We start from the raw sequence: 23,319 nt of genomic DNA on the forward strand, positions 1-23,319 counted from the left end.
AGGAGTACCTGGAAGGCCCAGGAGAATGAGTGTTGGAAAAAGGAAAGAGAAGAAGCATACAAGGCCCTGTCTCTACACCATCATACCATGAAGTTCCACCAAATTATCCAGTCTGGGTGCAGCCAACATTAAGGTGGGCTAAAGAGGTTATAGAAACCTGGAAGTCTCAACCATAGTGGAAATTCCAACATTTACTGTTTTTTTCCAAGTTCAAGCATCAGTTCAGTGGGCGCTCTGTACCAGGGACTACACGAGGCCTGGAGTTCTCCCAAATACAGATCTCTATTATCAAGTGTGCAAACCACACACTGGCCCACCAGAAGAAAAAAGCCCACACATAAGATGGAATTACTGAAACAGAAAGCAGCCAACCAGCATATATTACTAGCAAAAACGGTGCTGCTAGAAATAGACTCATGGACATAGAAAGCAAACTGTTGTTAGCAGGAAGGAAAGGGAGGATTAACAGATACACATTAATAAATATAAACTAAATGACAAGGACCTACTATATAGCACAGGGTACTATATTCAATTTCTTGTAATGAGATGTACTAAAAACATTCTGAAAGACATGTATATACATATGCATATGCTTATAACTGAATCTCTGCTGCACATCTGAAGCTAACATGGTAAATTGACTACACTTCAATAAAAAATAATTTTATATAATAAGCAAAAATAAAAGCAACGCCATAAAAAAAAGTAAAAGAACACGGTAATCCCCTTAGCTGTAGGTGGTGGAGAACTCTGCAAGCACCAAGTCCACTCGAACACTCCAGCACTGGCTGTCACTAATTCTAACCATCAGAGAATCACTTGGCTTCTAGGAGGTTACTTTTCTTTTCTGTGAAAGTCTACAGTTGCATCTAACGATGTATTGAATCTCATCATCCACAAACCCAAGAATTAATGAGGATTTCCCATACGCCTGGCTCTGGACAGATGAAAAGATAGGGCCCCAGATATATTCATGGGTAGAAGAAGTTTATGCCATAAAGTCATTAATTCTTCCTGCTTTGATAGAAAGATTCATTGCAATTCTGATTAGAATTCCTCCCAGATATTTCATGGAATGTAACAAGTTAATTTATGGTCAAAAACAGCCAAGAAACTTCTTTAGAACCACCAGTGGGAAGGAGTGGATAGGTCATTCATCTCCACTGGACTTTCTGATGTGATGAAAACGTTCTGGAATAATAATGGTTGCACAAATGTGAATATGCTAAAAGCTGCTGAATTGTAACATTTAAGTGGGTGGACTTCATGGTATGTGAACAATATCACAATAAAGCTGTTATATGAAAAAATCCTTCTTGCCAATTATTTTTCCCTCTATACTACTAGTCTGTCCCACAATTTAAGAAAAACAAAAAACAAAACAAAACAAAACAAAAAAACAGATTTTGCCAGGAGCTCTTTAGGACTGCAATGTCCCTGGGTCCACAACGCCTAGGGTGGTGCTGTTCCTGTTAACATACACTAGCTGGGCTGGGCTAGTTAGGGACTGTAAGTATCTTTTTAAGATCGATGGTCTCACGTTTCACCCTGGGAGAGTGAAGGATGGAGGATGTCACAGCCTCATGCCTTAAGCTTATTTTTAACTGAACCAAGCCCTGCTTTCAACACTGTAATTCCTCTTACTGTAAAAATACGTGACATCAATAAGCACCGCCATCATTACACCTGAAATGGTTCAAGGTACTTACCTGGGGCAGAAATACTGAGCGAGGAGACAGAAGCTCCCTCAGAACTGCCGCTCCCTTTTCCAGACTCCACCAGGAGAAGCTGGGCGTTACAGCCGGAGGCTCTTAGCTGGGAGAGCAGCGCCCACGCCTCTGATCTGTACCTCAGGGAGCGGGAAAGGGAAAGGAAGGCAGCCCCGGGGTCGCGGGGCAGGGAGAGCGGGGTGGGGGATGCGGGCTGCAGCCACGCTCGGAGGCGAGCCCCAGCCACAGCCCCAGCCCCAGGCGCCCGCCCCAGTCCGGGTCCGCAGACCCCGCCCGCCCGGGACGCAGCCCGCCCAGTGGTGGGGACGGGCCGGCGACCGAGAAGAGGAAGCCCGGGAGGAGAGGACTCGCGGGCGGGAGAGGGGAAGTGGACGCCGGCCGCGGACTGAGGGGATCCCGGCTGAGCCAAAAGGCGGCAGGGGCACACCTGGCCCTGGACAGCTGTGGCCGGGGCGCCGGGGAAGGTGGCCGGAGCTATTCAGCAGAACACACGCTGACTGGCGCCCTGGGGGGCTGTCACAAGCCGACCGCCCTCCCGCAGCCGAATGACCCCCTTCCCGAGATCCCCCCACCTTGCACTTCCACAGCCAGAGGCCCCGGCCCCAGGCAGGAGCCAAAGGCCTACCGGGCGACAGGGCTGTGAAACCTTTGGGGCCGATCCTCCGCCCGGAGCTGGAGCTTCCAACCCGCGGTCCAGCTGGCAGCGACTGCGCATGCGCAGGAGGGCCAGCGATCAACTCTGGATCCTGAGAGAGAAGGTGGGGAACCGAGGGAGGGAGAATAATGGAGGAGGAAGGGAGGAGGGGAGGAGGGGAAAAGTGGAGGGAGACAGATGGACAGGAGGAGCAGAGAGAAGGCAGGGATCTGGAGTTGGGAGGGGAGTTGCAGAGATGGGGAGAAAGCGTTTTACCTCTGGGGGCACCACAAAGGAGGCAGCAGTCCTGCCTATGCACCCTTCTTTAACCCTTCAATGCCCACAGCTCATATTTCACGTCCCTGGCCCAGCCCTCCAGCTAAGGTCTCTGCAGAAACCCTACGGGTATCACACCCGTTGCCCCCACAAGGAGCTGGGTTTACTGTTGCTCCGGGAACCAAGCACCCGCAGGTGTCGCTCAGAACTACCTTGGGAAGAGTGCACATTCCCGTTTTACACGCTGGGAAACAGGGAGGCAGGATCTCTGCCTTAGCTTCACTGTCCCAAGTGTTGGGCTGTCAGGGAGCTGAAGGTAAAATGTCAGAGCCCCAGAAGGAGCAGACTGCCTGAGTGTTGGTGCATAGTCCCCATCCCTCCTGAGTAAACCACACCCCAACCTTGGGGAATAATCAAGGGCTCACAGTAGGCCCCTGTGTGTGGGAGAGCTGCCCTCAGTTCCAGTGCCCAGCTTGCTAGGTAGGTAGAAGTGTTACTGAGTCCAAATTCATTCTCCTCAGTGCAGGACAGGCCAGTAAGTTGGGAGACCAGTTGTTGGGGCATGGAATAGATAGTTTCTGTAGACCTAGATGGCAAACTATTGTCCTGGGAAACCATCTCCCCTGGTCAGAATTCAGGCTCCTTTCCTATGTGCTTGGTTTTTGCAAATTTCTTGGTGTAGGAATTCCTTCTTGTTAGGATCCTTTGTTCTTGTAGCTATCTGCCTGGGTCAGATCCCTGTAAACCTCCAACAAAACAAACGTTATTTTCTATTCTGCAACTTGTTATCTTTACATGATTGAAAAAGTGTTAAATACCCTTAAAGATCAAAGCCTTCAGAATAGGCTCTCCTGTATATTTTAGGCTCTAAGCAACATTGTTTTACAATCAAGATGAAGCCTTGGAGACAGAGCACAGCGTTAAAGTCAAAGGAACAGATCTAATATGGAGTCAGATTTGTTCTTTTCTATTACCGGGGCAGAAGCCACTTGAGGATTGAAATCCCTTTAAGTTAAAAATAAGTAAACTTTAAAGGAATTTACATACATTGGTGGGAATTTGCATAGCATATCTGGAAAAGCACACAAAGGATTGTAATCAGTGGCATCTCAAGGGAGACGTGTAAGAACAGAGGATGAGGGATAACTTCTTTCACGAGTATTTTTTGCTCTGTTTGAATTTTTTTAACCATATGCATATATTTCTTTTTCAGTTAAAATAAAAGTGTAATGGAGCAAAGGAGTAACTATCTCAGCAAATACAGCAGCCATGGACTCACTGAGTCATCACTTTTGATTTAAGCCAGGAAGCATTGATTGTCTCTCTCCTATGTGCCCAGTGCTGTTTTAAGACTTCTTTTATTTTTTTTCTTATAAAATAATAACATGCTATCCCTCACCCCTGCCCAGGGCTGGTGGAAAACCAACTGAGTTTTTATTGAGTTGTTTTCCAAGGAGTAGAGATGAGTTATAAACAGAACACATCTTCAGGGCAAAACAGGCGGAGTGCTTTTCCAGCAGGCCAGATAGCGATGACCGGTTTTCAACAGAGGCGCACAGAGTCTGAGAGAGATTGCCTCCAGGACCCTACAGAAAGCTGCCCAAAGTGCCTTCTCCATGGCACTACTGAAATAGGAAAGAACAAATCTGGCTCCTTATTAGATCTGTTCCTTTGAATTTAACCCTGTACCCTTTTTCTTAGGCTTAGTCTTGTTGTTTCTGCACCTTTTGTGAAACAATGGTGCCTAGAGCCTGAAATATACAGGAGACACTATTCTCAAGGCTCTGACTTTGAAGGATATTAACACTTTTCCATTCGTATAAAGATAACAAGATACAGAATAGAAAATTACATTTGTTTGTTGGAGATTTACACGGATCTGACCCAGGTGAAGAGCTGCAAGAACCAAGGATTCTAACAAATAAGAATTCATACACCAAGTTTGCAACAACCAAGCATTCCCGCTTCCCCTTTTTAATATAAGAAGAGCCTGAATTCTGACTTGGGGTGATGGTTCTCCAGGACATTGGTCTGCCATCTTCTCAGCTGGCTTTACAAATTAAAGCTGCTATTTCTTGCCCCAAAACCTGGTCTCCTGATGTGTTGGCCTGTAATGCACGAGTAGAACAAGCCTGGACTCGGAAACACAAACATACATTGAAAGTATGCATTTTGTATATTAAATGACCTGCTACCACTCGCCTTCCTGACGTTTTCTTCTCTTGACCACTCCTACTATATTTATGAAAAATCTGTCATGTGGACACATTTCCATCTCTAGCCACTACCCTTCCAGGTAAGAACTGATGCCAAGAAGGCAATGGAAGTTGCTAGAAGGTATTACCTGGCCAAAAAAGAGCAGAAGTGGGTTCTGGCTGATGTTCAGAAGCAGGCCGGGGCACCTGACAAGATGTCATAAGTACAGATAGACAGCTGGGCACCAAAGGAGAAGCTTCTAAACTTCCATGAGGAACTTGTTGGATAGGAAGGAAAAGTCCCAGACTATAGCTCTGATCCCACCACGAGCTTCCTGGGCGAGGCTGGGCAAGTCATTTAAATTCTCTAGGCCCGTGCTGTCCAACATGGGACCCACAAGCCACATGCAGGATTATGATGTTATTCTGTAGCCAGACAGAATTATAAATAAACATTTTATTGCAAAGGGACAGCAGGTATAATATTTAAAAACATTTTTGGTTATCTTGCCCTAACAAGTTATTTTTTTATGTCTTGCTTTCGGAGGTTTTTAATGCCTGCGACTAATGTTTGCCTTACAGTGATGTATTTTGAAATTATAAGTTACTGGACACAGTACCCTCATATCACAGTTGAAAACAACTGATCCACATAAGCAAGATGGTCTGACTTAGTAGTTATGAGCAGGGGCTCTGGGGCCAGCCTGCATAAGTATAAATTCTCACTCTCCCTCCAGGGGGTTCTGTGTTAATCTTGGACAAATAATTGTTGTTGTTGTTGTCGTTGTCGTTGTTATTATTTGTGCCTCTTTTTCCTTACCTTTCAAATAGCGAGGAATATGTAGACTTTATCCCCTACTGTGTTGGCAGGATTAAATGAGTACACGTCTGTGCTGCCCACTTCCCTGGGTTTCAGCATTCTCCAGGCAATCAGTGCCAAACTCAGTGTTATCCTCCACTGTCTTCGTCAGTCTCGGATGCTGTTAACAAATTACCGTGGGTCGGGTGGCTTAAACAACCAGCATATTCCTTACGGTTTGGAGGCTGAGGCTTTCAAGGTCAATGTATCTGGGAGAGGATTACCAGCTCGAAGATGGCTGTCTTCCCACTATCTTCATGGGCCAGAGAGCAGAGAGAAGCAAGCACTCTGGGGCCCTGTATAAGAACACTAATACCATTCATGAGGGCTCTACACTCATGACCTCATTTTATCCTACTAATCACCTCCCAAAGGCCCCGCCTCCCAATACCATCACCCTGGGAGATGGGGTTTCGACATACGGATTTTGAGGGGATGCAAACATTCAGTCCACACATCGGCTAACTCTCCCCAACATGCAGTCATCAAACCTGTAGCTAATTTCAAAATAATGTTTATATCTCTCTGCCCATTTCCATTCCTACATCCACTAACACTGAAGCCCTGTTACATTTTATTCCTTATTTTTCTGGTAGAGATTTAATTGATTCCTCTAACTCCAAGGCTCCGCTCGCTCCAGTCTGCTTGACAGCCCTGCCAGGTAGGTCTTCCTTAAAACACCTTCCCACTTCACCTGGTTGTTTTTTAGAGGTAAATGTCAGAATTCTATCCACACCCCATCCTAGAACATTAATCCCTTACACTACCGCTCACTATGTTATTTCCCTATTACCACTGTAACAAATTTCCATAAGCTTAATAGCTTAAACTAGCACAGAATTATCAGCTTATGGCTGTGGAGGTCAGTGATGCAACACAGTCCTCCTTGGGCTAAATTCAAGGTACCAGCAGGGTTTCTTCTTTCTAGAGGGTCTAGAAGAGAATGTTTCCTTGTTTTTTTTTTTTTTTCCAGTTTACAGAGGTCACCCACCTTCCATAGTGTGTGCCCATCAACTTCCTCCATTTTCATGGCCAGCAGCCTTTCTGAGCATTGCTCCATGGCTACACCTCCCTCTGATTTTAAACTCAGCTGGGAAATATACTCCATTTTAAGGAACACTGTGATTACATTCGGCCCACCTGGACAATCCAGGCTACTCACCCTATTGTCTTATCTCACGATCCCCTTGTCCCATCCCACTCAGGCAGTATGTATGTGGCTGTGACATTCACCTTGTGTAACATTTCCTCTCATGAGCAATTTATGGTTCAAGGCACTTATAAGTGACTGGTTTTTTTTCCTTATCTTTCTACATTCAGTATGTCTGGTGAGATTATATGAATCCTATTTATTTGTGCCCCTGCACTAATCTTTAATAATGTACTATGGATTTAAAAGGCTAACTAATAGACAATTTAGGAAACAGAAATCCTCTAAGATTTTTGTTCTAAAATATCTGTCATCCTTTTTGCCATGTACAGTAACATGTCACAGGTGGCTATTCTGTGGCTGGGGAGGGACATGATTCTGCCATCACACTCCCCTCTTTCTCACCAATGTGCTGATCACCTAACCAAGTATCTATGCTCCCCGCTTCACTCAATTCCTCCTCCTTTCCACTGACTATCCTGTTCCTACTGCTTCCTTCATTCACCACATCAGGATTTCATGACCACATTCTTCTCTAAATGAAATGGGTATCTTGCATCTAATGTCTGACAGCTGTTCTTATTGTATATGCACACACTGACCTACACATAACCCCGTCCATCTCTTTATTTTCCTAGAATCTTCCAGAGGAATCAGTTCCATGATGATGATGATGATGATACTGACAATGACGACAGGGGACTCTCAAGGATTTGATAAAGAGGGAATCAATAAAGGGAGGGAATCATTGCAAAGTTACCCCAGAAACAGGCTTAAAAGTAAATAACTGCTATAGTGTTTAATGAAATTGACTAATATTTAACTATTTTTAAAACTTGATATCACTGAATTTAAAATTTTAACGGGAATTTTCGTTCATCACTAACCAAGATTCAACTCTAGGACCAAAATCTGAGGATTTCTGTCTTCTAAAAAATTGTCCACTAGCCTTTTAAACACATGATCCTTTTAAAAAGCTTAGTACTGTGCTGAAAATAAGCAGGATTCATATAATCTCACGAAACACAGTGAATGTGGAAAGACTAAGGAAGAAAAAAGGCCATTCTTAATGTCTTGAACTTTACGTTGCTCACAGGAGAAAATGTTAGCCAAGGTGAGTGTCACATCAACATGACCACTAAGGGAGATGGGGAAGCTGATCTGCCTTATCAGACATTTATGCTGATTTGTTAGATGCCAGAACAGTTTCCTCATTGGATTTGCTTCTAATAAGTATGGAAGAATTTAGATTCTACCAAAAGCAGGCTAAACATTTTCCCCTGCTGTCAGGTCTCTGGACTGAATGTCCCCACAAGAAGGACATGATTATCTTTCATAGGGAAGTCTTCCTGAGAAGCAACAGGCTTTTCCAAGGCAGAAATGTACGGCCCCCCATGGAAGGCTGGAGGAGGGCTAGAGGGGACACAGGAAAAACAGCAGGAGTGAGTTCAGATACTGCTGCTCAGGTCGCCAAAGACAGCGTTACTATCTCTAAGGATATGACATTCTCCCAAAAGTTCTATGAGTGAAGGAGCCTGTGAACACTAAGCAGGTTGTTAAGACACAGCAGCACATAATTTGCGTGACAACACAATTAGAGTATGATTTGATATTTGGAAAATAATTAGCCCATTGTTCTTTGAAACTGCAGCAGTTGCAATAGAAATAAAAAAGACTGAGCCATCTTGGAGACAACAATCAATAAACAATTCTAAATCTGTAGGATTCCTTGACAATATGCAAGCAATGAGCAAGATGTGTGCTGCAGATACCTCTTGCTGCAGGGCTCACTCCTGCAAAGCATAGAATTAATTTCTCAGCAGACAGAGGGAACCAAGTCAAGATTCCTAATCTTTTGAAATTTACTATATGGCTGGAAAGATCAGAGAAGTACATACAGCCAAATGTGAATAAAGGTAATCAAATAATATCAAATGTGATTGGAGCACAGACGAAAGAGAAATTCCTTTCATCTGGGATCTAGAGAGACTTCTTCAGAAAATGTGGCTTTGGAGATGGCCAAAGACATGTGTGGAATTTTGGCAGAACAGGATGTAAGGTATTTAAAAACTGATTCCAAAATTCATATAAAAATTCAAAGGATCCCAAATATTCAAAACAACTTTGAACAAGAAAAACAAAGCTGGAAGACTTACACTATCTGATTTTCAGACACTTTTTTATAAAGCTACAGTAATCAGAAAGTATGGTGTTGGTGTAAAACAGGAAAATAGAATAATGGAACACAATAGAATGTTCAGAACTAAACCAAAACTTATATAGACAATTGATTCTCAAAAAGCATGCAGTGGAGAAAGGATCTTTTCAACATGTAGTGCTGGAACAATTAGATAGTGATAGGCAAAAAAAATAAATGAACTTTGATCCACACCTCACAAAATATACAATATTTAACTTAAAATGGATCATAGATCTTAATAGGAAATCTAAAACTATAAAACAGTGAGGAGAAAAAGCATAGGCTGAAGCTTTATGACCTTGGGTTTGGCAAATATTTCTTTGTTATGACACCAAAAGTATAATGTATTTTAAAAAGTAACTGGTAGAGTGAACTTTATCAACATGAAGACTCTTCAAAGTTCTTCTAAACACTGCTAAGCAAATGAAAAGACAAGCCATAGACAGAAGCTATTTGCAGATCATATATCTGATAAAGGTCTCTCTTTGTATCTGATCCAGAATAAAGAGGTCTCAAAATTCAATAATAATGCAAACACCTGAATGAATGAATGAGGCCAGGAAACACACTTCAGTAAAGATATCCAGATGGATAATAAGCAGATGAAAAGATGCTAATTAAAGATGTCATTAGTCATTAGATAAATGCTTTTAAATACCACAGTGAGATACTAGTTCACATACATACTAGAATGAATACGATTAGAAAGACCGACCTTACAAATTGCTGGCAAGGAAGTAGAGCAACCAGAACTGATACACACCACGAGGAATTTATAATAGTACAACCATTTTGGAAAAGTCTTTAACACTTTCTTTAAGAAATTTAAACACCTATCTACCATATAACCCAGACATTCCTCATCTGGTGCTTTAGAAAAGAAAAGCATGTATCCATACAAAGACTTGTAACCAAATATTCACTGAAAATTTATTTATAATAGCTCAAGTTGTAAATAACCCATGCATCCATCAGGAAGTAAATGCAGAAAGAAATGATGATCTATCCAAACACTGCTCACAATAAACTATTCAGTAAAACTCAGCACTAAACAATACTCTGCTATAAGACAAATAAGCTATTAATACAGCAACACAGAAGACTCTCAAAATAATTACACTGAATGAAGGAAGTCAGACAACATAGAGTAGATACTGCATGAATCCATTCATATAAGGATCTTGAAAATACAAACCAATATGTTGTGATAGAAAGCAGATCAATGGTTTCCAGGGGAAGAGATGGGGAGGGAGGGAGGGAGGGACAACAAAAGGCAGAAGAGAAGCTTTGGGGTGATGGGTATGTTCACTGTCTTGAGTGTGGTCATGGTTTCTTGGGGATATACTTACATCAAAACGTATTAAGCTGTACACTTCAAACGTGTGAAAATTATTTTGCCAAGTATACCTCAAATCTGTTTTTTAAAAAAAGGCACTTTAGTCCTGATCCACCTCAGCACCTTATTAGAGTGACATGATCAGTCCCTCACCCTGTCTGCCTAACGGGAAGGTAGAAAACCTCTCATGGAAGATAACATATGCATTTTTCATTTGCAATGTCTACCATGTAATAAAGAATTTCTTGACATGCAACATGTCCAGGCTGTATGACAGATAATATGAGTATAAGAAGCATTAGACAAAGGATGCAAACCCCCAGGTGATGTAGGAATCAGAGTTACCAATAAAGGCTATAAAATATTTTTAATATATTCAAGAAAATAAGGAAATGTTGGGAGAATAGATGACAGGGTAAAGACTTTCACCAGGGAAATATACTGGAATGTATTTTTAAGAAAAATCAAACAGATACTCTAGAACTGAAGCTTTCAGCTCTGGAAACAGGTAAACAGAGCTAATTAGGATCCCTTTTAAGAAAACTTTCAGTAATGCCGGGTAAAATACAACAACAAAGTAACACAGAGCTAACTATGGAGAGAGAAGTTCCCAGGTGACAATACAAAGAGGACACTTAAAGCCCAGAGTGGTCACCTTGTGAGCTGATGACACTGAACCCTGGAGGGAAGTGGTTTTCATCTGCACATAAATAGGGATACAATGTCCATTTAGGAAAATGGGTCCATACCAGATGTAGAAGACTCTTCCTCTATATCTATATAGTCAGAGACAGAGATGTAAAGTGGCAGCAGAGGTCACAGTGACACAGGGCCCTGGGTCAAGGAGTGTGAGCACCTCTGCAAGCTGGGAAAGGTAGGAAGACTAATCCCTCCCAAAAGCCTCAGTGTGGAACTTAGCCTTGGCCACTCGTTGGTTATAGCCCACTGACATTGACTTTGCACTTCTGCACCCTAGAACAGTGAGAAGATGAATGTGTATTGCTTTAAGCCACTGAGTCTGTGGTCCTTTGTTACAACAGCAATAGGAAAGGAACTCAAGAACCAACATGAACATGAACCACAGGCTGCCTGCTGTGCTGGCAGGAAGTCCTTTGACTCTGATCCTGGGGGAGTGTCCTGTCTTCTTGCAGCATCCACAAACTACCTCATGCTAACTTGGCAGCTTGCAGAGGGTTAAATCTTAACCCTGCAGAGTTCTTGATATTTAGTTAATAAAAATGATGCTGTCATCATGGGTATTTTTCCATCTTTTAAATACCCTTCAGTCTTTTAATAAAGCTACTTCTAATTAAGAGACCGTGTAAATAGTTTTCAATCTTCATAATAAATAACTGTGATTTTATCTGGTTACTTAAATTATGAATAACAATATTCACATTTGTAAAAGTTATTAAAATCAACATTGTTTAATGAAAATATCATTTCTTTTCGCACGAACATATATTAACTACAAGAAATGTTCCATGCTTTGTTCTACGATTTACTGTTAGAGCCTTAAAGAATAATATTTTTCTCAAAAGATATTACGGCGAAGGGATTTCTTTTGGTGGAACAGTTCCGGAATCAAATCTGGTGCATGGCTCAGGCCACTGGGAACATAGAGATGATAGAAATTAGGAGGCATTATAAACACAGAATCATTTTTAAAGGAATTAAAAAAACTGGATGTGTGAAAACAAAGAATCAGAGAATATTCTGGTGAAATAAATGTATTTATCAGCTTAAGCAAGACACAGGGTGAATAAATCTAAAATGAAAAAATCACCCACAGATTAGCAGCGAGTCATGCATGCAGTGTGAATGATCAAAACCAAGTTGTCTCCAAACCAGTGTGCAGGCTTGATGCCTTCATGAATCAAATCTGTGTGGCACCAGGCCACCTAGAATACATGTTGATGTGGTATACATAAGCCCTTCACCATCCCAAATCAAAGCCCACACACGAGCCACAAGACCATCACCTACACATTTGCAAAACACACAGTATGGTGAATAGCACTTTTCTTGTTCAGTAGCCGGTGGCAGGGAACTGTGAGCAGAGATACAGGGACACAGAGACACCTCCCCTCACTCAGCTGATAAACTTCCGTGCATTCCTGGGGACAGGATTGTCATAAAATGCACCATGGATTGATCCTCCTCCTAGGAAAGGAACCGTAAGGCTGTTCTTAGGTGTGAGCAAGGGTGGGTGGAGGATCTCAGAAGAGTTGTTTCAGCACAACCAATAGAATTGTAGGCCACCGTGACCACAAAAGACAAGTCCCCTGCCATCCCGGTAGGCACTTGGGCTCCTGACAAAAGCTGGGCTCAGTAAAGGGTTGAGTAGAAGGCACAGACCTGAGGGGTGCCCCAGCAGTAGGCAGGAGGTAGGGCCTGGTTTATACTGCTCTGGGTGTATCCCAGCCTCATCCGAATACGAAATCAGAAATTTGCAAAACAGCAGAGCTGGGGTGTATCATCTACTCTAGACTCCTCACCTTACAGTTAAAATGGTAACAACCCTGACAGGCAAAGCAACGTGCTAAAGGCAGAGCGTGGAAGTGGCAGCGCCAGATGAAATGCAGCGTGCAACCCCCGTTCAAGGCCACTGACACTGAGGACGGGGCCAAGGATTCCAACGAGGAGAATAAGACAGTGTAAATACTTTGTTCCCCCCAAAACCCCAAATGTTTATTAAAGGCACAAAAACTCACCTTAACTAGCTCTCTTCTGAGGGGGCTCTCTTCTGCTTCTTCGTTTTTCTGTCTGTCTCCATTTCCCTCTCTCAGACACAAACACATACAGTTTTGTGAAAGGGGACTTCCTGCCATACAAAGACAGACTTCACATCTTCAGAAAGATACCTGACAAAGCCCGTTTCTCAATTCAAGTCTTTGTGTGAGTTCTGGGCAACTGGCTTATTTTCTAGAACAATCGGTAGTTACAAAATCAGGAGATCATCTTCCCCAAAGGAAGAGTTCTGGTCCGTGTTGATGAAGTTGGGGATGTCACATTTCATGAGTCTGTTCGGCTCCTCCTCTGGCCACCTGCTGCATCTGATGACTTCCTGTAGCTGAGTATCACTGTAAAGGGCTATGGTAGGGATACCAGGTTTGGCCTTGTCCAAGTGGTCCACTTCATTGATGTAGCAGTGAAAGAGGGGCCTAGATTCGTCATTGCGCTGCCAGAGAACACCTTGGGCAGCAGCAGTCTTCCAAAGTCTGACACAAAGCTGTTCAGTCTGAATCTCTTCTCGGGAGACTCTGCATTGCAATAAAGAAAACCAAAATAAAATATCGTTCACACTGTAGATCGGTGACCTGAAGAATCATAGTTTTTGCCATCTACTGAGAGCAAATCCCTGCACAGAGCATGCTGATAAACACTGGAAGTGAAAGACATCTCTTCTGAACACATACAATTAAACCCAAGGCAAAAGTCACAAGTGAGGGCCCTTGGACCATCCTGAAAAGACATCGTTCCCTGAGAATCCTCAATATGGGTGCCTCGCACACCAGTGTTTCTCAGTGGGCCACTCAGATCTCTTCATCAGAATTAGTTAAAGTGCTTCTTAAAATGCAGTATTCTGGGGTGCACACCCTCAGAGTCTCCAGAGGTAGGGACCGGTAGTCTGTATTTCCATAGCCACCAGGATCACTAAACATGCTCAGGTTTAGCACCGCGGTATACATCGGGTCACCTGAGCATCGACAATGCTGTCTCACGGGGTGGGGGGGTGCCATGTGTGTCAGGGTGCTGTCCTACCCACGTGTCTATCCTGATTCTCAGAACTGACAGTGCTGCCCCATTGGGCACGATATACCACCATTTCACAATGCATACGCAGGGCACCCGACTGACAGATACAATCAGTGATAGGAGAGGGGACAAAACTTAGCTTCCTGATCCCTTGTTTCACTTACTGTGGGACGAGTGATCAATTCAAGGGTAATAAATCGGTGAATGAGTGAATACATGACTCTCGTTAGTCCCACGAGTGCCTGGAAGAGCAAGCCTGGGCACTCTGAGAACCATAACAGCCCATCTACTTAATTGTCATCCTCCACAGATCTATGTAAAGTTTACTTCCACCCAGGCAGTGACTCCAGAAAGGCAAGAATCATGTATGAACACACTCTCAAATCCAGAACAGAATCTGACAACAATTAGGCTCTGGAGTCTGTGTTTAGTGAGTGTGGAAGCTCAGTGATTCCAACTCTTACACCTTGCCTTCCCATCCCACCCCTCACGATATGGCCCTTATGACCAGTTCTCCCGGGGCTGGGGCCATGGAACCCATTTATAGGACTGGAAGAATCTGATCATATAAACCATCTCCCAGATTATCATCAAGAGTCACCTGCATTTCAGGGATCAGTAATCCCAGAAGATTTGCAGTTCAGGCAGCTGAGGGATTTTTATATCAGCTCTGTCTTCTACTGTGACTGCCTGGGTGACATCAGACAAGGAATTCTGAAAAGCCAGAACTTTTTCTTTCAGGAATAATCTAATTAACAAATCTCGTTGACCACTCAACAAATGTGATGTGAAGATCAATTTACACAGGAGTACAACATTCACTAGGTCGTGGATTTAGAATCAGAGAAAAATCATTTGAGAAAGATTGACAGAATGTAGCTTTAATGCGAATTTAAGTATTCTTACCTTTCAGTAAATCATCTTCCCCTACTTATCACTTCACTCATGTTTAAAAGATGTTTGAGAACAGGGATGAGTGTGCCAGCAATCTGTGACCCAATAACCTAAAATGTCACCTAGGAAAAAGAGGGGAGTAACACATTTTTAAAAAGCATGGTGAGGATTGCGGGGCCACAGCCAACCCCAGACTAAGAAGCTGTGAGTAATAGCTTTCCTGCCTGCCTGGGGCATCAGCTGATGTGAAAATCCACCCAGAAAACTCACTGTCCAGCAGCTCTTCCGTAACACAGGCTACACATTCTCAGAATTAAGAATTGCGTCCAGTAACCACTTCGTTGAAGAATAAAGACAAAGGAGAAAAAGAGAGTTCTGCCCCTCCCCAGGGGAAAGCCCAGACCTTGGGCTGCATGCACTGCGCCCACCTCCCAGGAGAAGAATAAACTGGAGAAGGGAGTTCTGTGAAACTGGGGCAGCAAAGGTTGAGATGGGAACAAATTAACCAGCTGGCCAGGGACAGCTCCCTCTGTAGCTGCCTTGGCGGCTGCCTCAACACCGTCAGCCCATCCTGCCCACCTCCGGTGGCTAAGCTGTCAGGGAAACTGCTTTGCGACCTGGGGCAACAGAGGCTGCCCTCAGGCCAAGCTGCGGAAGAGATGGGAGCTAAACCACCAGCTCCCAAGCGGCAGGCTCCATACCCCCGCCAACACACCGAAGCCCCCGCACCCTACTGCAACCCCGGGGAAATATGACCCGGAGAAGTGTGACCTGGGAATGAGGGGCAGCAGAGGCCGCCCCCACGTCAGGCCTCCAGAGAGATGGGAGCTTATCCTCCAGCTCGCCAGGGGCAGCCCCCTGTCCTCTCCACCCCCTGATCTCACCGCGCCCACCTCCCAGGAGCAACCAGACCGGGTGTGGGGTGTCAGGCGAATCTTGCGCGGGAGAGGCCGTCCCCAGGCCAGGTCAGGGGTGAGGAGAAGAAGTGGCCCCATTAGGCGGGGCAGCCGGCCGTCGCAGCTGCCTCTGCCCCTCGACCACATCGAGCCCGTCTCCCAGGAGCAAGCTGACCTGGAGACGGGCATCCGGCTTCTTGGGCAGCAGAGGACGCCCCCAGGATTGGCCGCGGGGAAGAGGAGAGCAAATTGATAGGCTCCGCGCTGCATGTCTTCTACCCCCGCCTTCGCCACCCACGCACTTTAAAGGCACCGCCCAGGGCGCCCCTCCCCCAGCAGGCTGAGTGGGACAGGTGTGTCTGGTGATCTGGGGCAGGAGAGGCCACTCCCACACCAGGCCATCAGGGAGACGGGAGCCAATCCACCAGCTCCCCAAGGCAGCCCCTACCCCCGCAGCAGCCACCACTCTTGCCCCTGACTTCAAAGTGGCCTCCTCTAGGGAGCAGGCTGACCTGGAGATGAAAGTCCGGCGAACTTGGGACAACAGGGACCGACCCCAGGGCAAACCATGGGGGGAAGTGGGAGCAAATGGACAAGCTCCATGGGAAAACCTGCCGCTGCTGCCACCACCCACAACGTACCAAGTCCAACTCCCGGGGTCAGGCCGACTAGGATACACGTGTCTCGTAACCCAGGGCAACAGCGGCCGCCCCCAGGACAAGCCGCGGGGAAGATGGGAACAAATGGGCCCACTCCCCCGCTGCAGGCTCCCGACAACCGCCACCCCTGCACCCTTATTACCCTGCCTCCCGCCCGCAGCAGGCAAAGTGGGACAGGGGTGTCCCGGAACCTGGCGCAGCAGAGGCCGCCTTCAGGCCACGCAGTGCAGACAGGGAGCTAATCCACAAGCTCCTCCAGGGCAGCCTCCCTATGGCCTCAACCACCACCTTACCGGCCCCCTGACCGCACCGCACCCATCTCCCAGGAGCAAGCTCACCTGGAGTCGGATCTCAGACAAATCTCCGGCGGCAGAGGTCGCCCGCAGGCCAGGCCGCGGAGGAGAGAAGAAATGGAGCAGCTCCCTGGAACACAGCCCCTCCCCCTGCCGCCGCCACCCCCGCCTCCCAGGAGCAAGCTCACCTGGAGAACCGCGTTCCGCCTCTAGGGCAGAAGAAGCCGCCCCTGGCTCCGCCGCCGGGGAGAGCGGAGCGAATAGATCGGCTTCCCCGCGGCAGCCCCCCTCCCCCCGTGGGCCCCGCAGCTTAACGACACCGCCTCCGCTCCCCACTCAGCAAGCTGAGGGGGCAGGCGTGTCCGGCGACCTGGGGAAGCAGAGGCCGCTCCCAGGCCCGGCAGCCGGGACAAGGCAGCTATTCCACCAGTTCGCCAGGGGCAGCCCCGCTCCGCCCCTCTGTCGCTGCCGCCGCCCCCTGACCTAACCGCCCCACCTCCCAGGAGCAAGCTTACCTGGAGTCCAAAATCTGGCGAATCTCTGGCGGCCAAGCCCCACCCCAGGCCAGGCTGCAGGGAAGAGAAGAAATCTACCGGCTTGCCCGGGCAGCCTCCCAACCGCCACCGCCGCCGCCGCCGCCCCAAAGCATTGTACTAGCCTCCCGGGGTCAGGCTGACTGCAAGGATGTGCACTTGCCTTCTAATCCTGGTCACGTTCCTGAGCACCTCCCTGCATCCCTACACTCCCTGCACATTTGCACCCCTGCTACTCTCTGCAATTCTGCATCCCTCCACTCCCGCATCCCCTGAACTGCCTGCGCCCTCCACAGCCCCTGCACGCCTGTCATCAGTTACTTTTGCACTGCCTACATTCCTGCACCCCTGCATGTCCCACACACCACCTCTTGGGCCTTTGGCAGCTGTTAGACCAATGCACAGGGACTCACTCTTTGCCAGTATATTATGCATCAGTGTACGTCAGGGGTTGCCTGCAGGAAGGTACATGTTCCCGGTCACTAGCCTGGGCCACTTGGGTGATCTCTGTGAGGTCACCAAGGACGGGCTTAGAGATGCTGTTTTCCGGGAAGAGAGGAGTTGAAACAGGTCTTGAGGGCAGAGCTGTGCTCACCAGGCCGTCCACGCTTCATGTTTTACACAGGGCTTCGGAGAAGTGAAATGGATCCGGCCAAGTAAGACCGGCCTGCTGTGCGCCCACCTCAGTCCTGGGCTCTGAGTCAGACCGACTGGCTCCCACCCTCAGGGCCCAGTTTGGGCACCTGAATGGTCCCTTTGAGGCATCCCATCAGTTCTCAGGAAGAAGTCTGTCTGCTTCCACCCCATGGCCCTCCCTCCTACTGTGCTGGCCTCAGGAAGGTTCCTTATTTGGGGAAGAAGGAAGCCCACCCCCTACCCCACCCCTCACCTTTCTCTCACCCAGGCTGGTGCTCTCTCTGCCCATCAGAGTCTGGGAAGCCATCCCTCTTCAGTTATGTCCCTTCTGAGATGGACTTGCTTCCACTCAATTCTAGGCGAGGATGCACCATGGAATGCACTGGGTAAGAGAACCAAAATAAATAATTTCTTCTGTGAGGTTGTCTGTTTATCTACCGGGGCTGGGCTGTGTGTAGTTTGCTACAGCTATTGGTGTGAGAGGCTAAAACAGCCTGCGTGTCCTTGTTTTCATCTCCCCGCTGTCTTTGGATTTTCCCTAGACACTCCTGAGACATTTACTTCTTTTAGTTTTATTCCTGTTATTACACAGGGGCCCTACTGTCATGGCGGTAAGGTGTTGGGGGAGTAGGACAGAGCAGGGCATCTGCAGTCCTGTGATTAGTTCTCATTGAGCCTGTGACCTGAGCTGTGACCTCCACAAGTGTGTCTCTTTCCCCCCACCCCAATTTGGGTGAGACAGAAGGGATTTCCCTTCTCCCAGGTTGGTTAGGCTCTGGTAAAATAATTTTTCATTAAAAAAACAAACAAAAAACAACTACCCCCAATGAAACAGAATGTTCTGGGTGTATTTCAATAGAGTTATTTTCTCCTTTCCAGGCAGGAAGCATGAGGAATTTTCCTCTGAACTTCATTCTGAGAACAGGACACGTTCTTGGAGGTAAAATGCATGGAAAAGAGCAGGGGGCCCATCTGACTGGCCCCCTGGAGTTGTCACACTCAGATTTCCCCACGCTGAGCCTCCCGCTGGCCTCAGGGACCTGTTAAATCTGCCTGCCCCCGGGGTTATTACAAAAGACGGTTCTGCCCTGGGAGCTGTGACTTTCTAAGCCTGCCCGGCTGCCTCTCTGGGTTGGGAGCAGCTTTCCCCCTCAGTTTTCTTGTGGATCTAAGAAGAGCAGTGGGTATTCAGCTCCCTCAGCTCTGGTATTTTAAGGACAGAAGGAGCAACTTCTGAGCTCCTCACAAGCTGGACTAGAGTCTGCAAGCCTCCCCTCCTCTGCCTCCATGCAGACAATAATTGGCTGTGGTTCTAGCCGAATTTCTGAAGATGTGGATTTAAACACACACATCCCAGCCCCCACAGGAGCACACAGTCCCATAAATCCCTACAGCATCCACTGGAAACTACGGAGCTGATGAGGACATGGGTTTCGGGGCTGCAGGGGCCTGACTGCACGACTTGCTCCGTGACCTATTAACGTGGTTGCTCTAGGCCTTGTCCCAAGTGGCTTGCTTACTATACCTGGTACATGGGAAATATAAAATAAGTACTAGAACCTCCAATTTTTCTCCCTCTTGGGCCTTCCAACCTAAAAAGTAATAAGTGAACTCAGACGGCATAGTCACCACAATGAGGTCAGACCACCCTGGCTCCCCTGAGTGACCGGCACTGACTTGCACCTTAACTCGGAACAGTAGGGGAACCGCCTTCCTCTAACTGGGCCTCTCCCCACACCAGGCACGCCCTTAGCTGAGACGGGGCCAACTCCCCTATTGAGGTGTGTGCTGGTGGCTTCAGTGTGACATGGCCCTGCCGGGACACGAACCTGCATTGAGGTGGAGGGTCAGGAGGAGGGGGGTCCCTGATGGGGCAGCAGGGGGCCTGGTGACACCCTGCCCAGCCTGGTGCCTAGGGCTCCCCAACATCTCCTACGGCCCCCGGGTCGGCTCTGGTCTGGGCAACTCCATGCAACCTCCCAGTGTCTTTTCATTAAGTCCCTTTTTGCTTTTATCAGACAGAGGTTGCTTCTGTTGCTTGTTAAGTGAAACAGTGCATCAGGAAACCAGACTATTTCTAAGATCAGTAAAATACCAACTTCGGTCAGCTCGCCGGGCAGACCGTGCAGCACAAATTCCCGCACAGGGCTGTGCAAATGCCTTACGTGAAGGGTCCTCATCATCTGTCTTCAGAGATACAGAAGTTGGTGCTTCAGGTAAAACCTCATGGAGGGATTGAGGAATCCAAAGCTAGTTGGTTTCAGAGACTAACCAGTCGGACCAGACCCCTGAGCTGTGATCAGAAGCCTGACTCAATGTCACGCAGACTCAGCGCCCTAAGTGTCCGGTGGGGCTGGTGCTGTTCCCTTCACAAGCTCTCACTGGGGAGTCACTGCAGCCCCTTACCCTCAGCAGGGAATCCAGCCCTCTTAGCCCCCACCCTGAGTGTTCCATGACACAAATCTCGGGAATGTTTAATTTTCATCTTTGTTTAGGAGGATGAAGGTGGGGCAAGTGGAGACATAAATTCACACTTAGTGACACCAAGTCACAGCCAGTACCTCCTCCTCGGAGAGCTATGTGCTCCCACAGTGGTGGCTGGGTGGCTGGGCAGAGCCCCTGCACTGGTCACAGAGGGACTCTCTCCTCTGGCTGCAACTGATGGGTTGGACAACAAATCCAGATGGGGCAGAGCATCTTTCCCGGGAATTTGGGACTGACACGCAGAAATTAATTTCACTCATCTGAGGATTGGGAGGAGGGTGGGAATCAAATGAAACCAGAGCAGGAGAGAAAGTTACAAGTGAAAGAGAGAGAGACAGAGAGATTGAGCTTGTGAGAGCAAATAGTGGGAAGGAAGGAAAACAATCCGGACAGAGGAATTCTAGCTCCTGGTTGTCTAGTGTGTCCCAGCCCATCAACGAACCTGCGGGATGGTTAACATCATTCCAGTTTTGCAGATTAGGAAACACATTAGGTGCCACTGACCCCTCACTTCCCACTGCCTGAAGGCACCATGATCCTCACAGGGACCCTGCTGTGCTGACAGCCCAGCACCCTGATCAAAGGGCCCCGGCGGGAGTGGGAACCCCTCTGAGTGTGGAGAGTTCCCTACACCGAGATGCCATGCATCAGCAGGTTCCCGCTCACCCCAGGTTAACATCACCCCAGCTGTGCAGTCTCCCGACCCGCTTCCATCCCTGCCAGGCACCCCCATCCTTACCACCGAGTGTACTGCAGGAATTCAGGCACAGGGATGCCCAAAGCAACACGAGCCCACCGGCTGTACAAACAGCACACTCCCAGCCCCACCAGGGCTTGATGGGGATAGTAGGTGTCCTCAACTTTCGTGTATCTAAGGCAATCTGTTTCTTCAGCTGAAGGCTATAGAGAAAAATAAAAGGTCCAAAACATCATTCAGTGAGGAATTCCTCCAAGGACCTGACTCCAGGGTCTATAACCAGTTGTGCTGGCCGCTCCTACCCCCGGACATTGGGTGAGGTGGATTAATGATCAGCACAATCGCCGGTAGCCTAGCTCCTGGCCTTGGCTGCCCAGAGGGGGCTGGGGGAATGGGTAAGGCCAGGGCACTCAGGAAGATCACAGAGGACCTGACCTCTACCCTCCGTACTTGTAAACCCCCAAATCTCAAGGCATCGGACAGAGTGCAGCCAACACAATAATGAGATGCTCCCATCTCTTCACTCACTCCTGTCGGTTCACTTATGTGCTGAGCATCCACTGGGTCACAGGACATGACACATAGGATGTCCGATGGAACAGGCTTGGTAATTCCCCCTGGATCCTGTTCAATCTGATGGAAGAATGATCACTCATAAATGGTTTCTCAAAAGAATACATAGACAGAAGACAAACTACAGAGTGAATCAAATTTTAAAATATAAATGAAGATCCCCCAGTCTCCCCGCCTAAGGTTAACGGCATAAAGAAAATAGACCTTGCCTTTGATCACCAAGGAAGTGGTCACCCCTCTCAGGGGAAAGGAGAGTTATTCTTTGAGCAGGATACAGAAGTGCTCCATCGGATTGGACCAGGACTTCTGCATTCATTCAGCAAATCTGTGTAAGCTCCTACGACATATGGGAATCTAGTAACTAGACCCGTTCCCAAGGCTCTTGGGCTTTATTATTCAACAAAATAGACACGACTCCCCATCACTGGGGGCTCAGATTTTTAGCAGAGGAAACAGGCAGCATGTTGGGGGTAGCAAGAGCTTGGGGAAAAATATGAGTGATATGAGCAAACTCAGGTGATGGCGGTGGGGTGCGAGGCAGACAGGAGGGAACAAGGCAATCGTGGCAGATCTCACGGAGTAATGAACTTGAAGCAGCATAGATCCGGAGGAAGAAGGAAGAGCCGGAGCCAGAGGCCCCCAGACTGAGGGGGAGAGTGTGGGCGGAGAGGCAGAGCCCGCCGGGTCCTGGAAGACTTTGGGACGACTTTGGATCCTAATGAAATGGTGACCCTTTTAGTGAGTTTTGATGGGATGGGTGATGTCCAATTTATGCTTTTGTTTTGTTTTTTTGGGGGGGGAGGATAATTTATTTATTTTCGTGAAGGTGCTGTGGTTTGAACCCAGGATCTCATGCATGCTAAGCATGTGCTCTATCACTGAGCTACACCCACCCCCTCAATGTATGCTTTTATAGGCTCCCTCTGACTCTGTGAGGATGAGATTGTAGAAAAGCAAAGATGGAAGAAGGAGGCTATTTGGTGTCCAAGAAGTGGCTGAAGGTGGCTCCTAGGAGGGTGGGGAACAGGGAGTAGGTGGTTAATGAAGACAGAGTAGCCAGAATTTTCTAACAAGATGGATTTGCTGTGTGTGTGTGTGTGTGTGTGTGTGTGTGTGTGTGTGTGTGTGTAAGAGAAAAAGAGAGAAAGAACATGGTTCCAACATCTGGACCTGGAAAATGGGATGGATGTCCTCTCCATCCACAGGGGATAGGACAAGATGGGGTTGAGCAGGTGGAAAGGGGCTAGAATCAGCTCAGTTCTTCAATGTCATGGTTAAGGAGTCTATAAGATATTGCTACCAAAATTCCTAATAGTTAGACGAGTCTGGGTTTTTTTTTCTTTCTTTTTAACTTTAAAAAAATATAATTTAAATGTATTAATTTTATTATGTGAATGAATTTGGAATTTTATTTCATGCCAAGTTATATGTTATAATAGCCAAATGAAAAATATATCAGAAAAGGGGAGAAATGTGGGCTTTCACATAAACTGACTGTCCATAACATAGGTA

At 47.1% G+C, this 23,319-nt stretch overlaps 1 long non-coding RNA gene across 1 annotated transcript in view; it reads right to left on the reverse strand.

Annotated features, from left to right (window-relative positions):
* Nucleotides 1–23,319, reverse strand: part of LOC140690699 (uncharacterized) — a 316,124-nt gene that overhangs the window by 289,090 nt on the left and 3,715 nt on the right. Inside the window, exons 3-6 of the long non-coding RNA XR_012065958.1 lie at nucleotides 21,277–21,437; nucleotides 18,318–18,435; nucleotides 15,049–15,158; nucleotides 13,098–13,646 (exon numbers count right to left, since the gene is read on the reverse strand). This is a non-coding gene — a long non-coding RNA (uncharacterized lncRNA). The remainder of the gene's footprint in view (nucleotides 1–13,097; nucleotides 13,647–15,048; nucleotides 15,159–18,317; nucleotides 18,436–21,276; nucleotides 21,438–23,319) is intronic.

Source organism: Vicugna pacos, chromosome 31 (genome assembly GCF_048564905.1).
Source record: "Vicugna pacos chromosome 31, VicPac4, whole genome shotgun sequence".
NCBI lineage: Eukaryota > Metazoa > Chordata > Mammalia > Artiodactyla > Camelidae > Vicugna > Vicugna pacos.